The sequence below is a fragment of the Eumetopias jubatus genome, unplaced genomic scaffold (genome assembly GCF_037043125.1).
Source record: "Eumetopias jubatus isolate StellerSeaLion01/CBP00866 unplaced genomic scaffold, mEumJub1_p1.0 scaffold_13, whole genome shotgun sequence".
Classification (NCBI taxonomy): Eukaryota; Metazoa; Chordata; class Mammalia; order Carnivora; family Otariidae; genus Eumetopias; species Eumetopias jubatus.
Genome location: NW_028274819.1, coordinates 73,152,705 through 73,168,317, shown reverse-complemented (window position 1 = coordinate 73,168,317; position 15,613 = coordinate 73,152,705).

Sequence of the window (15,613 nt, the reverse complement as noted above, 5' to 3'; positions counted from 1 at the left end):
ATTTCTTCTGATCTCTGGCTTTATCCATTAAAACTGTGTCATTCATTAATTTGTCTAAGCCAAAGGTCACTAGTTCCTAAAAGATTGAAATGATCTTCCAGGGACTAGTAGGTAACATAAATGAAGACACCAGACTAGCTATAAAGCAATAGGAAGAATTGGGGACTGGGGCAAACCAGAAAGGACATACAAATTCTTTCTGAAGGCATTCATATCCTTTTATAACTCTGCAGTAGAGAGTGAAACACAAAACAAACATCTATAGATAAATTCAATGCATAGGGCTCAAGTTCTTCATCTCTAGTAAACATTTCTGTACCTATTTGTATGCTTCATCTCTTAACACACTTAAAATGACCTCTTAGGAATACACTTCATTAGCAGTGCAACTATAATCACAGTACTCCCAACGTCTCTATAGAAATTGCGGCTCGAGGACTGTCCTTTTCCATTTCTAGCTCCATTCCCAAGGCTTACTAACAGCAGACATCTGGATGGCTTAGATGGCACCTGAGATCATTGTGGTACTGTCTTTGAAAACTCTTCCGCTTTGATCAATCCTTTGCCAGGAACATCTAGAAATCAATTCTTGGAGGGCTTACCTGGCTGGCTAGCCAAACCCTAACATCCTAGAATCTCCACTGAGGACCAAGCTGATCTCTACAAGACCTCTACTGCATTTACTTAGAATGCCTAGACTAACTCTGTTAATAGGTTGCATGCATAAAAATACTCTTAAACTATTTAATAAATTGTTTGTTGTGTTTCTAAAAAACATCAAATGAATAAATGTGTTCTAGCACATAGTAGGCACTCAAATTAAAGTCTTACTACATGATAAAGTTACTATTTCCTATAATTTTTCCTCCAAACTATATAGATTATTTATGATTTTTCAAGAATTCTTCAGGGGGAAATCATGTCACCTGGAGTTTCCCAGGTCCAACACTTAGTCTGTCAACTAAATGCTACTCAATCTTTGCTAAGAGTAGCTGAATCCGTGCTGCTGGAATATTAACTGTGGATACACACTGAATTATAGTCTACTGGAAAAACAAATGATGAATCATGTTTCACCAATCCATAACGAATTCTATTGACATTCCTATAATGCATTCAATTTTCAGGTACCAATAGGCAAAAAACTTGTGTATTTAGTAAGTGCTCAATTAATTGCTGCTGATGGATTGACATATTCATCAATAAAATGAATCCATTCCTTTTTTTTTTTCCCCTTTTCACAAGGCTGTTTTATTGTAAGAGGTTGACAGTGCCTTGGTTTGAGGATATTTTAAGCAATGCAGACCCTTTAGGTTAGGTATTTACTGACCACATTTGTCTTTTTCATGATAACAGATGGAAACTCTAATGGAGTTGTTGGAATGGGGTTTCAGTTTGAAGTCATACCTGAGCTGTGCTTTATCACGTATATACTGATAAAATTTCCCCGGAGTATTAAGTAGCATTCTATGTGTCACAGTTGCCTTCTGCTCCTTCCAAGATATTTTATTTGCTCATTATGCTGTGCTTCCTCTTCCCCCTGTTTCATTCATTACCTTCCAAAGTACATGGTTGTCATAGGCAAGTTGTCTCACTGCCCTCACTTAACATTGGGTTGACCTCATCAGACATGGTCACGAATCGTATTCCTTTCAAGTTGAAATTGCCTTTTAGCTGCAGGTTTTTATTTCCCCAATGTGTTTTTTCAGCCTGTAATGAAGTTTCTAGCACATCAATGAAGGGGACACCTGCCAAGGGTGTCACTTCTTACTGAAATGATAATTGGTGAGATAAACTTAAGCAAAGTGAAAATCTTTTCTGGCTCTAGTCTTTCCGGCTGGAAGAAAAATTAGGCAACTGTCATTGAACTTTTAGGATATTACAACAAGTGGCTTCAAGAAGTTGTAAGGGAGGATAAAGTTTGGGCAGAGCCCAGGGCTTGAGCTACTGGAAGAATGAAGTGCATGACAACATAGGGAAGGTGAACTTAAGGTGAAGATGCACATATTTACCAGAAAGTGTGTTGGCATTTCAATGCTAGCAACTATTTTCCCACCCTGAGATATTTCTGAGAAGTATTTAAGGGATCATTCAGAACAAAAAGGCAAGTGCAGGAAATCTTGCCTTTCTTTTATCTGTCTACCTTTTCATTCCTTAGAAATTCTATACTTAGGAGACCTTCTACCAACTCCTCTCTAGAGAACAAAATTCCTTTCATTTTAGGCAGTCATCTTCCGGCTCTGTGCTCACTAGGACAGGAAATACCTTTAGTTTGAATTGTTGGAGTTCTCTCCTTCTAGAAAAGCAGCAAAGCTGTGAAACATTGTACAAGGTCTTCAAAGTGTGAGAACGCAACTGCAGGTTTGAAAGGAATAAGAGTCAACATTCAAATCTTGGTTTTTATCATTCAGTAGTTCTGGGCTGCTGGACAGAAAACTAATCCTATCTGAGCTTTTATTCTTGATCAAGTTCTTGATCTCATATAGAATGAACAAATTATTTAATAAGGTAATATTTTAGGGTAGAGAATTTGCTCTTTGTTGCCACCATTTTTACTATTTACCTGAGTTCTATGGATGTTAATATAAACAACCCCCCAAGGACATGTCCTTCATTGGTATTCTGCATTTCTGTGTTTTCTCTCTGACTTGGCTCCACTTGGTTTGTCTTCCGTAGCACAGGCTCTTAAGACCAAATCCATTCGTTCACTCAAACAAATATTTGAGCACTTATTATGTGCAAGGCATTGTCCTCGTATACCTTTAAGAAGACCTATAAAGAACTCTGTAGCAGGGTGGTATACCAATAAACTGGATGCCAGTGAGAGATAATTCACATGATGGAGGTTAGTGGAGATAGAGGGAAGAAAATTCCCAAGCTTGATTGCCAGAGTCACATTAATCTTTGCAGTAACAGAGTTTTGCTTAAAAATCCAAGGGATCATCTGTCCTCTTTGCCCTTTTAAGAGTGAACACAGAACTAGAAACCTCATTTGGGGCTCTGAAATATCTGTATGGGGAGGTCATCAGAAATGGCCTGGTTAACAGCTTGGAAATCATCCAGCTCTGTTTGCCACATTCTCAACGAACAGAACAGAGCTGTCAAGAAGTATTTTCATATCTTGTCTTTATACCCATGTTATGAGAAAGGCCAGAGGAGTACTGAGCTTGCACCCTCACAGCCCAAGGATCTCTGCTCTGCATACTATCTTAATGCCAGGAACAACCCAGGTTTTTTTCTGTTCTATTGTAATGCATTATCACTAGCTTGTTAATTTACTTGCTGCAGTTCAGTTTACATCCCCAGGGCCTTCTTTCAAAAAGTATCAGAGACTCTTGCTCTTTGGTTCTGCTCCAATCCCTTTTTCAATTGCTTCTTTCTTTCTCTCCTTATCCATCATTTTGTCTTTCACAGATGAGAACCTAAGTGTTTCTATTGTTTAGGAACAGGCAGGTTTGCCCTGATGCTGAGAGATAAGGCCCTTCTATAGGTCCACAGTAGGTCCAGGAAATCATACCATGAACATGAATTTCTACCTTTATGGATTTGGTGATGCTCATGTCAGAGGGGTCTGTCATATTTAGAATGTTTATACAAACGCACCCACCTCCATACAGTTGATGGGCTTCTCTGGATGCCTGATGAGCTCTTGTTCTTGTATAGATTAACTTCTATTATTAAACCACAGATTATTGATTCCAAAGCTTAACACCACTTATTTTTTCTGTAACTTTCTATTCTCATTAGAAATGACAATTAGTGGCAATTGATGTAAGCTACATATCAGTATATATTCTTAGAGCCATTGTGACTGCACTGATGTCCATTCATGCCCAGATTGCACTTTCCCCTTACATGATACGTAGTAAGAATATTTCAAACTTCACATACAATGGTCCCAATGTAGTAAACATAACATATTCTCCGTGCCCACAAAGTCAATGTTTCCACAGTCTCCATGTCAGAATAATGAGATAGTGGTTCTGATACCACACTGACCTGTCTAAAGTTTTTCTTGAATGCTAATTGGTATCCAAGATATTTAAAAAGAAAGGATTTTGTACTAGTGCAGTAGTGGGGCACAGGACATAAGTGAATTTCACACATGTATAACAAAATACAGAGGAGCTGATTTATACCAAGAGTCAATATCCAGGATCAATGATTTAATATTCATCAAGGTGATTTTTTTTTTTTTTTTGGTCTAAATAAAGGGAATACTTGTAGATTGCAGCCTCAACATAGAAGAGATGAAATACCGCCTGGTCGGTTGCAACTTAAATACTGTGCAGCTTTAGATATTTCATTTATTCAACAAACATTTATTCTGTGTTTGGTATATGCCAACCTCTTTGCTGGGAAATGATGCTGAAAAGTGAATTGTTCCTTCCTTCATAGATTTACAGGTTAATAGAGAAATATTGCTATAGGTGCTGTGATAAAAATATGTATAGGGCAAAGAGGTGACCAAAAGGAAGAGTTGGGCAAATTTACCTGAGAGAGAGGAGATTCATGCGAAGCTTCAGGGGGAAACCAATGTGTTCGCTGAGTCTTAACAACTTAGTACATCATCAGATAGACATGGCATAACCTGTATGGCATGAAAATTAATCTTGATTAAATCACAGATAAAATAAACTACCTGGAAGCACCACATGTGTGGTACTAGACAACAGTACTTTTTAATTAAATAAACACACTTTTAATATATTCATTTTCTCCTTTGTCAAATTATCATGGACCGTTTTTTAAATATTACTTTTTTATTGTCATACAATAAAGATAGACCTTTTTGGTGTACAGTTTAACAAATTTTAACGTGTAACCACCAGCATAGTGACTATACAAAAAACATTCCATCACCCTCAAAAAATAGACTTGTGCTCCAATTACATTCTCCCTACCTCTTAACTCCTGGCAACTCCTGATCTATTCTCTATCACCACAGTTTTTGGTTTTTGGAAAATGTCATCTAAATTGAGTCATTGAGTATGCAGACTTTTGAGACTGGCTCTTTCATTCAGTAAAATACATTTGAGATTCAGTTAAGTGCTTGTGCATATCAATAGTTTGTTCCTTTTTTATTGCTGAGTAGGATTCTTTTGCATGTATGTACTAGTTTCCCTCTTGAAAGGCCTGTTGAAAGACTTCAGGTTGTTTTCAGTTTTTGGATATGATGAATAGAACTGATATAAATATTCATGTACAGTTTCTGGGTGAACATAAGTTTTCTTTCTCTAAGATAGAAGATTAAAGAGAGGTTGATGAATCACATGGTAAGTATACGTTAAACATTTTAAGACACTGACAAATGGTTTTCCAGAGACATGTGCCATTTTGAATACCCACAGCAATGTGTGAGTGTTCCGGTTGCTTCAGAACTTTGCTAGCACTCAGTTTTTGTTTCTTAAACTTTAGGTATTTCAATAGAGTAGGTGGTAGTATTTCAATGTGGCTTTATTTTGCATTTAATTTTAATGAAGCTCAATTTGTCAATTTGTTTTCCTTTTATGGATTGAACTTTTAGTGTCATGTATAAATTCTTTATTTTACCTTATTCCTGTAAGATATTTACATCAGACAGAATATTGAGTTGATAATTTTTTATTTTAGCATTTAAAAATTGAGTCACTTCTGGCCTCCATAGTTTCTTTTTTTAAAATTTTTTTATTATGTTATGTTGATCACTGTACATTACATCATTAGTCTTTGATGTAGTGTTCCATGATTCATTGTTTGCATATAACACCCAGTGCACCATGCAGAACGTGCCCTCTTTAATACTCAATCCCCCCACCACCCTCCCCTCTAGAACCCTCAGTTTGTTTTTCAGAGTTTATCGTCTCTCATGGTTCATCTCCCCCTCCGATTTCCCCCCCTTCATTCTTCCCCTCCTGCTATCTTCTTCTTTTTATTTTTTCTAACATATAATGTATTATTTGCTTCAGAGGTACCGATCTGTGATTCAACAGTCTTGCACACTTAACAGCACTCACCATAGCACATACCTTCCCTAGTGTCTATCACCCAGCCACCCCATCCCTCCAACCCCCACCACTCCAGCAACCCTGTTTGTTTCCTGAGATTAAGAATTCCTCATATCAGTGAGGTCATATGATACATGTCTTTCTCTGATTGACTTATTTTGCTCAGCATAATACCCTCCAGTTCCATCCACATCATTGCTAATGGCAAGATTTCATTCTTTTTGATGGCTGCATAATATTCTGTTGTGTATATATATATATATATATACCACATCTTCTTTATCCATTCATCCGTCAATGGACATCTTTGGCCTCCACAGTTTCTGATCAGAAGTCTCTATGAAAGTTCAAATTGTTTTTCCTACAGAGAAAATGCATTTGGTTGGGGGGGACCTGGGTGTTGCAGTTGGTTAAGTGTCCCACTCTTGGTTTTGGCTCAGGTCATGATCTTGCAGTGGTGGGATTGAGTCAACATGAAGTCTGCTTCACAGTCTCTTTCCCTCTCGCTCATGCTCTCTTTCTCTCAAATAAATGAAAATCTTTTTTAAAAAAAGAAAATGTATTTCTTTTCTTCTAGCTGCTTTCAAATTATTTTTATTGTCTTTGCTTTCTAGCAGTTTGATGTGTCTGGACATGGATTTTTTGGGGTTTATTCTGTTTGATGTTTACTAAATTTCTTGAATCTGTAGGTTTATGTCTTTTGTCATAATTTTAGGCATTGTTTCTTCAAATATTTTTTCAACACCATACTCTTTTTCCTCTAATTCTAGGACTCTGTTTTCAAAAAAGATCTTTTGTTGGTGTTCCATGGGTCTCTGAGGCTTTATTCATTTATTTCATTTTTTTTCTCTGTGTTTTTCCAGATTGGATAATTTCTATTGATATATCTTCAAGTTCATTGACTTCTTGTTGTCACCATTAAATGCTTTGACAATTGCAATTAATTTACTTGTAGTTTTAAAATTTCTGTTTGGTTTTTCTTTATTATTATTATTCTTTATTATTATTATTTCTTCTTCTTCTTCTTCTTCTTCTTCTTCTTCTTCCTCCTCCTCCTCCTCCTCTTCTTTTCTTCTTCTTCTTCAACTATTCATTTCAGTGATGTTTATGATTGCTTGTTGGAGGAATTTTATGGTAGCTACCCTAAAATCTTTCTCAGATAATTCCAAAATCTGCATCACTTTGGTAGTGATGTCCATTGATTGGCTTTTCCCATGAGAGTTGATTCTTCGTATGCTGAGTAACTCAGAATTGTATCCTGGATATTCTGAATATTGTATTATGAGTGTATAAGTTTAAATCCTATGGAGAATTTATTGTTGTTTTAGTAATCATTCTACTTAATTATGTTCAGACTTCAAGGTCTAGACCATCTTCTATCAGCTGTGATTCCATTGTTTCAGTTTTCAAAGCCTTTGTTGTACTATTAGGATCTGCCTCCCACTGTGGGTTGGTGGGGGATGATCTGTCTGTTAATTCAGTTCTCAAACTGTCAGGTATTTTTATTACTGTAAGATACATACATATACAGCTCAAGAGTGAATTCAGAAGTTCATAGATTATTCCATGATACTGCTCTCCCAAGCTCCTCCCTCTTCACCCCTCTGAAGTTTCTGTTTCCCTAGGGGCTCCCCTTTTGGGTCACATGACCAGAAAACTGGGGCTTTAGTTAGTCTTTTCTTCTGTGCCCTTTCACAGATACACCCACCTCTAGGACAAAACAGATACAGGACTGAGTGGGAAAAAAGGCAACAGAGGATCACCCACTTTCTTGGGAACACAGCCCCACTGATGAGGCTGAAGGAAGGCACCACTTTCAGAGTTTTGCATCCTGTGGGTTCCTATTATAACACCTGTGGCCCTCTCTGAAGTGTTGTTTGGTGGCTGAAGTACAGGAGAATGGAGGAAAAAAAAAAGAAAAATACAGGAAGTTTCTGCAGTGTATCTGAACATTAGGTGTTCCTTTTCCTGCTCCTCAAGTCAGAACTAAAGGGGTCTCCTAGAGCTCTCTCTGGCTGCACTCTCTGCCCCCTATTAGGTTTTAGGCTGCACTGCATCTGAGTCTTGTGTACCTGAAGGATATTTTGGTAGAAAACTGGTAATGTCACCACTGGTTTGGTGGTACTTTGAATCCGAGCTGCCTGTTGTTACTTATTTTCTAGAGTCCTCAAAGATCTGTTCCATGCATTATATCCAGGTTTTATAGCTGCATTCAGTGACAAAGACAGAGTCAAGTGTACTTACTCCATTTTACCCAATATTGGAAACTCATATGCTATTTAAAAATATTTGTTATTACTTACCAGGTCTATATTTCCCCTTTGGGAAACTATGGAGAAACTTTCATGACAGGCACATTTATGTAGAGTCATTGTGCCACCTGTGAGTATAAAATTCTTTCAAAGGACATTGAGTTGGGCCTGATCTTAACAAGTTGAGTTACCTGTTGATATTTTGGAAGTTATAAAATTCATTTTGTATTATCTTAAGTAGTTCCTAAATGGAACAAATAATCAGTGCTCCAAAATTAAATACTACAGTTTGACTTAGTAAACAAATATTTGTTTGGCTTAGTAATATTAGTGTATTTACAATTTTAGTTGTAAATTGTTAAGTTTTTTTTATTTTTTTAAATTTGAGGATGTATGTATATATTTATTAAATGGTGGTCCACATTGTGTTTGTCTTTCTTTAGATATTTTAATGAAAGAAAGTATTTTGTGGTACAATTTGAATTAATATATATCTCTGAAAATCTAATGTAAGCTATACACTCCTTATCCAGAGGGGGAAAAAGCGCATAATGTAGGGTCTTCACAGATGGATTAGAGTTCATTCGTAGAAATCAGTTAAGAATTTCTGCCATAATCAATGCACTCATTACTTTTAAGTAGACAGTCATTAAAGTCCAGTTAAAATTGAAATTTTGACTAGGAAAAGCTGAAGAATACTCAAGAGTGAGTATTGTATGTATTTGAAATAGGATAATCAAACACTTTATTTTTCAGAATCTGAAGAACTGTAAAACATTTTCTTGTCAGAAAGCCTACTTTTGTGTAACTTAAATAATCCACTCTCATTTGATATCATATTCATTGTTCTGAAGAATATTTTTGGAATTTATGCCAAAATTTTTTCAGAGACATACAACTGATCTCTTAAAAAATCTGAGCTAAATTGTGTGACCAAATTGCTGACAGCAACTTCTAATCCAGGCAGCACATCTGCTGACCTAGCGAAAAGATGACTGGTTGGATTGGCATCTCCTTCTTCTATATTAGGTAAAGGGAATTTATAATAGTATGTGAGATCTGAGCAAAAATTAGTGTTTGGGGTGATAGAACCATCATTTTAATGCTTTGCCTGAAAGGACTGATCTGGAAGCAATTTAGAGAGTTTGATTTACAACCAACTTCGAAAAGAATAACACATGTTCTCAAGACGTCTCAAACATGCAGTGAATAGGGAGCTGTCCAGCCACTTAAATTTTCTTTAATCTTACAGTTTAATCAATGATTCCCTCACAAAACTTTACCCTTGGGAGATTAGGGACACTCCTTGGAGAGCCTTAGGTCAGATATCAATGTGTAGTTTTACTGGGATCACCACATGTGCTTCATGTTTGCAAGACATGGTTCAGTTTATGTGCCAGGTTGCACTTAATTGTTTCAGAACTACAGACACCCCCAGAGAGTGAAAATCAGAAACTGTGCACAAAATATTATCAGGGGACACAGCATGTCCTGGCATGTCTGACAATGAAATGAAAAGCATTTTTCCATTGATCCTGGGATATCCAGCAGCCACAGAGATTCTGGCATGTTAGGTCTCTGCATGTTAAGGCTGAAGTGGCAGAGCAAAGAATTAACAGTCTGAGACCTAGAAGAGGGGAGAAAAGCTCAAGTCACACATATATCTTCTGACACCCCACTTACACCCCTGTCATGTACAGGGAGAAGGAAGGACCTTCAAAGAGTCCAGTGTTTTTTATATATACTTTGAGTTATAGCTTCATAATTTTTGCTATATCCTCGTATGGTGCTTTTACATCTAATATTTTTCCTAAAAATAATTTCCTCCTTTTTATTGTTTTCAAATTAATAACTCCCATTACAATACTCTCATTAATTCAAAACTAGTATTTTTTCTGGAAAGAGGTGGTACCCATATAGAAAAATACAAGGACATGTAATGAAGACCAAAGAATATTATTAAACTATATTAAACTGTGTTATTAAACAGTACTATTAAAGTACAAATGGAAATAAAGATGGATAAGGAAATTCAAATACTAGTAACTTTAACTATTTATAAAGTGTCATTCTAAATAAAGAAGAGAGAAATTCTGCCTCTGGAAAGATGGAGTAGATGTACTTTTCCCTATTCCTCCTGTTAAGTACAACTAAAAACCTTGGATGTTATTCATAAAACAAACATGAAAAGAATCTGAAAAGTGGAGAAAATAAGGCAGACTCTCCAGTTTAGGAACCAGAGAATGACACGTGGTGTTCCTGGCTTTTCTTTTTCCTTCCTATGTCCCATGCTCAGAGCTGAAGAAGCCAGGAACCTAAAAAATACTAAAAGTGCAAATTTAAAAAGCCACAACAATAGCTTGTTCCTTTTTAGTGAAATGATCAGGAAAGGGGCAACCTAGCAAGATAGAAAACATTGAGATAACAACTGCCTTACTCTAGCCAAACACCACAGAAAAACTGTGGCCCCACCCTTCCTATGTCAGCAAAGGCAATGAGAAACCTAGATATCTACCCTCATGTGGTTGTTATAAGATGCTAATCAACCTTACCAGATGTCATCAAAGAAAACCAAATAGAGACACTGGACTTTCATCCCTGCCAGCCAGTAACAAGCCCCCTTTTCCCCACAGTGTTGGTGGAGTTCACATGGTGGATTTTAACCCCTACCTTGCAGTAATGAGGCATCTCTCCTCCTCCCAGCTGGGGTGGTGTCGGAAGAGGTCCAGTGAGAGTCAGAATTTTCAACGTTGCCCAGAAATAATGAGGCCACCTCCAGTGAAATGTTAGTGAAGATCACAAGGGGAACCAGAACTTCCACCCAGCTGAGAGGTAACAAGAACCAGCCACTGACCTGTCCCTCTCACCACACACATGCATGCGCACACACACATGCATGCACACACACACACACGTACAAGTGTCAATAGAAACTGATTGGGGGTCCTCCATTTCCACTTCAGTCTGGCAGTAACAAGGCTGCACTCACCTTTCTCCTGACTGAACAGTATCAGAGAATGCCTGTTAAAGCACAAAGCTTAAATAAGATCTAGAGTTTCTTGACATAATATGAAAGTTCAGATTTCGATTAAAAGCCACTTATATCAAGAACAGGAAGATCTCCAACTGAGTGAAAAAAGATAATAGATGCCAATGCTAAAATGACAGAGAAGTTTGAATTATCTGGCAAATAACTTAAGGCATTCATGACAAAAAAGTGTCAATGAGCAATTATGAACAAAGTAAAACAAATGAAAGACTGGAAAGCCTTAGGAAAGAAATAGAAAAATCTCAGGAAAAAAAAAGATAAAGAACAAGTGGACATTTTAGAACCAGAAAATATAAGGATGAAAATAAAAAGCTCAGTGGATGGGTTCACAGCATAATGAAGGAGGCAGAAGAAAGAATCGATGAACTAGAAGGTAGTACAGTCTGAATAAGAGAGAAAATAGAAGAGGAAAAATGAACAAATCCTCAGGGACCTGTGGGACTATAACAAAAAGTCCAGTATCCATGTCATCAGAATCCCAGAAAGAGAAAAGAAAGAGGATAGGTTTGAAAAAGAGAGTGGCTGAAAACCACAAAACCAAATTTGGCAAGATATACAAACCTACAGATTCAAGAAATTGGGTAAAATAAGCCAGACAGAGAAACATAAATACTGTATGCTATTGCTTAAATGTTGAATCTAAAAATGTTGAACTCAGAACCAGAGAGTAGAATGGTGGTTGCCAGGGACTTGGTGGGGGGCAGAAATGGAGAGATGTTGGCCAAAGGGTACAAACTGTCACTTGTAAGATGAATGAATTCTGGAAATCTAATGTACAGCATGGTGATTCTAGTTAATAATGCTACATTATATATTTGAAATTTTCTAACAGAGTAGATCTTAAATATTCTCATCACACGTGCACGCACACACACACACACAGACACACACAAGTGATAACTATGTGAGGTGAAGAATGTGTTAATTAATTTGATTATGGTAATAATTCCATAATGTATGCATATATTAAATTATCACATTGTATATATTAAAAAATAAATATGTAGCTTGAGTGAGCCTCAAACAATATAAACCTAAAGATATCATGCCAAGACATATCATAATTAAACTTGTAAAAACTGGAAACAGAAATAAAATAAAATAAAAATAAAATCACCACAAATAAAAAAAAAAAAGAGACCAACCAGAGAAAAATACATTTTATTTATAAGGGAAAACATTCAAGTGACACTGGATTTCTCATTAAAAATTGGAGGACAGAAAGAAGTGGCATAATATTTTTCAAGTATTAAAAGAAAATAACTGTCAACCGAATTTTTGTACACACTGAAAATATCTTTCAGGAATGAAGGGAAACCAAGACATTTGCAGATGAGGAATTTGTTTTTGGAAGGCCTATTGTAAAAGAATGGCTAAAGGAAATTCTCTAAACAAAAAGGAAACGAACTATGAACTTTAGAATATCAGAAAAGAAAAAAGAACATGATACTCAAAAAATATGGGTGAATAAAATAGGCTTTTCTTCTCAAGTTTTCTAAATTTTGTTTGACAGTTGAAGCAAAAATTGTCACACTTTCTGATGTGGGCCTATCTATGTAGAAGAAATAACTAATAAAATTGTAATATAAATGTGAGAGACTAATGGAATGTAAAGGAATGTGAAGTTTTTCTATTTCAGTTGAACTGGCAAAATAATGACACCAGTAGACTGGTAATATATAAATTATATTATATATAATGTATAATGTAATACCCGGAGTAACTGCTAAAGACATTATACAATGTGTTATATACTCAAAACACTATTGACAAATCACAATCAAATTGTAAAATAAATTCAGATATCCCAGAGGAAGGCAGGAAAAAGAAAACAGAAAAACAAAAAACAGAGAAGAAACAGAAAGCAAAAAAATTAAAATGCCAGACTTAAGCCCAAACACAGCAATAATTATGTTAAATGTAAGTTTTCTAAAAACAGCAATTATAAGACAAAGAACTGAAGAGTGGATTTTATTTTTATTATTATTTTTAAAGATTTTATTTATTTATTTGACAGAGAGAGAGAGAGAGAGAGCAGGAACACAAGCAGGGGGAGTGGGAGAGGGAGAAGCAGGCTTCCCGCTGAGCAGGGAGCCTGATGTGGGGCTTGATCCCAGGACCCTGGGACCATGACCTGAGCTGAAGGCAGACGCTTAACGACTGAGCTACCCAGACACCCCAGAGAGTGGATTTTAAAAAATGGTCCAACTATAAAAGAGAGAAGACACAAATTAACAATATCAGGAATAAAACATGGGATGTCACTACAGATACTGCAGACATCAAAAGGATAGTAAGGAAATACTATGAAAAACTATACAGATAAATTTGGTAATTTGAAAAACTATATGAATAAATTTGTTTATAGAAAATGGCCTAATTCCTCAAAAAAAAAAAATCATAAACTACCAGAACTCAACCAATAGATCACTTAAATTGCCTTATGTCTGTTAAGGGCATTGAATTCATAAATATAACACTTCCAAAAAAGAAATCTCTACGTATAGGTGTCTTCTATGAAGAAATCAATCATGTGTTTAAGAAAGAATGAACTGGAATTTTATACAATTTCTTCCAGAAAAGAGAAGAGACAGTGCCCATTTGATCTTATGAAATTAGTATTATCGGTAAAACAACCAGACAAAGACAGTACAAAACAAGAAAACTAATCTACAGATTATAAACTATTACTCATGACTGTAGATGTAAAATTCTTAACAAAGTATTAGCAAATGGAATTTAGAAATACATAAAAAGAATTATATAAAATGTCCAAGTGAAATATATTTCATCAATGCAAATCTGGTTCAATATTCAAAATCAATCAACGTTATTCACCATATTAACAGGATGAAGAAAAATAAATCATGTGATTATGTTAATCAATGCAGTGAAAGCATTTTACAAAGTTTACCATTCGACTTTTAATACATTTTAGAAAAATAGGAATAGAGGTAACTTTCTGAACTTTATCAATAAAATCATTTTAAAAATCTGACTAGGGGCACCTGGGTGGCTCTGTCGTTAAGCATCTGCCTTCAGCTCAGGTCATGATCCTGGGGTGCTGGGATAGAGCCCCGCATCAGGCTCCCTGCTCAGGGGGAAGCCTGCTTCTCCCTCTCCCACTCCCCTGCTTGTGTTCCTTCTCTCGCTGTGTCTCTCTCTGTCAAATAAATAAATAAAATCTTAAAAAAAAAAAAAAGTAAAAATCTAACTAACACTATGCTTAGTGGCTAAACACTCAATGTGCTTGCCTAAGGTTGGGAGCAAGAAAGGATGTTTACTTTCATTATTCTTAATCAAAGCAGTGCTGGACATTCTAGGCAGTATTATAATAAAGACAGAAAATAACAGGAATGTTGACAGAAAAGGAAGAAAGAAAATTTTCCCTACTTGTAGAAGATGTAATTGTCTATGTAGAAAATCCCAAAGAAACTACCAAAAAAAGAAACACCCTCCTTAAACTAGTAAATGGGTTCAGCAAGGTTGCAGGATACAAGTAAACACACAAAAATCAATTGTATTTCTATATATTTCCAGTGAACATGTGAACACTAATTTTAGAAATACAATATCATTTAAAGTTGCTAAAAGATACTTAGGTATAAATCTGAAAATGTATTTTTAGGACTAGAGTATACAGGACACAATTCTGATGAAAGAAATCAAATAAGATGTAAACAGAAATTCTAAGAGCATTGATTAGAAAAGTAAGCATGATAAAGATGTCAAGATGTCTATTCTCTCCAAACTGATATGCAAGTTTAACACAATTCATATCTAAACTCCGAAATATTTTTATAGATATACATAAAATTAATCTAAATTTTATATAGAAAGGCAAAAGAACTAGAATTGAAACAAGCTTGAAAAAGAAGAATAAAGTAGAATAGCCTACCTATTTTCAGTATTTATTATATAGTTGCAATAATTAAGACTGTGGTCTTAGTAGGGGATCCATGAATAGATCAATGGAACAGGATAAAGAACTCATAAAAATGTACCCAATGGATTGTTGACAAAGATGCAAAAGCAATTCAATGGAGAAAGATAATCTTTTTTTTATTACGTTATGTTAATCACCATACATTACATCGTTAGTTTTTGTTGTAGTGTTCCATGATTCATTATTTGCGTATAACACCCAGCGCTCCATGCAGAATGTGCCCTCTTTAATACCCATCACCAGGCTAACCCATCTCCCCCACCACAGAACCCTGTTTGTTTTTCAGAGTCCATTGTCTTTCATGGTTCATCTCCCCCTCCAATTTCACCCCCTTCATTCTTCCCCTCCTGCTATCTTCTTCTTCTTCTTTTTTTTTTTT